Below are 1,078 nucleotides of genomic sequence, written 5' to 3'. Positions count from 1 at the left end.
ATCTAGTAGGATTGAATTATTTCATAGTAGTATGTTAGTGAGTAATGAAATTTGTAAATGAACGAGGTGATTTTAAGTATATGCACCTTTTATATATTGCTCATCGTAGTTTTACAGTTCATATGCAGTGTTTATTTGTCGTACTGCTTTTCTGCATAACAGGAAAAGAAAATACTGAGTAAATTACACTTGGAATAGTAACTACATTGATAGAAATGTTGTAAGAAAATAAATTTATTAGTTGATATTATAAAAAGTAGATCTGTTTGCCTATTTTACCTATTGGAAATGAATGGATTGGTTTATCTCATTTGAAGTTTTATTATAACATCAATGTCATCTGATGGACAAGAGAACAATAAATGAGCTTGTGTTTAAATGTACTAATTTTTTACAAAATATAAGTGGAATGTGAGTGTGCTAGCCTGTTCATTAATTTATAGAGTTGTGTTTGTATTATTGTAAAGAGTTTGGTGGCATATAACGAAATCCTTATACTTTTGTGGAAATCTGTAAAGAAGATAATTAAACATAGTTAATATAACCATTTTAAAAGAAAATGAGCGGTTAAAAGATTAATAAAAAATTTATAAGTTACTTAACGAGTACAAAGATATTATAAGGAAGAAGCATTGTAACTAAATAGCACTACAGAGAAGAAATTTTGTTAAATCTAAATGTAAAATAGTGTAAAATTAATTTAGTGATAAATAACTTGAAATATGCTTAGGAACAAAATCTCTGAAGAAGGAAGATATAGATAATAATTCACTTACCTATGGAAAATGGTAGAAGTTTGATGAATTTTTGACGAACAATTGCATTGAACACATGAACCATCAGAATATGAAAATAAGATTCATAAAATGCAGATTCACCATTAAGTTTTACGTAGTAAACCTTTAAAAATCTTGTGCTGAGAATCTAATTTAAACACATAAGGGTCTTAGTTGATTGGATTGTTAGCACAAGATTTCGACAGATTTAATAGGTATAATGTAATGCTTAATTTGCATTTTATAACTATAATTTACATATTCTGATTTCGAGTTTCTATAAGAACTGAAGAAAATGATAA

General features: G+C 26.7%; 1 long non-coding RNA gene across 1 annotated transcript; it reads right to left on the bottom strand.

Moving 5' to 3' along the window:
* Window positions 1-52: 52 nt before the first annotated feature.
* Window positions 53-1,070, bottom strand: LOC111387155. Its single transcript, XR_002701361.1, has 3 exons — window positions 777-1,070; window positions 280-340; window positions 53-151 (listed from the first exon to the last, which is right to left on the bottom strand). It is a non-coding gene; the product is annotated as an uncharacterized LOC111387155 (long non-coding RNA).
* Between the last annotated feature and the right edge of the window lie 8 nt (window positions 1,071-1,078).

Source organism: Olea europaea, unplaced genomic scaffold (assembly GCF_002742605.1).
Source record: "Olea europaea var. sylvestris unplaced genomic scaffold, O_europaea_v1 scaffold39200, whole genome shotgun sequence".
Taxonomy (NCBI): domain Eukaryota; kingdom Viridiplantae; phylum Streptophyta; class Magnoliopsida; order Lamiales; family Oleaceae; genus Olea; species Olea europaea.
Note: the sequence above shows the minus strand (reverse complement) of the source record. Positions and strands in the feature narration are given on the sequence as shown.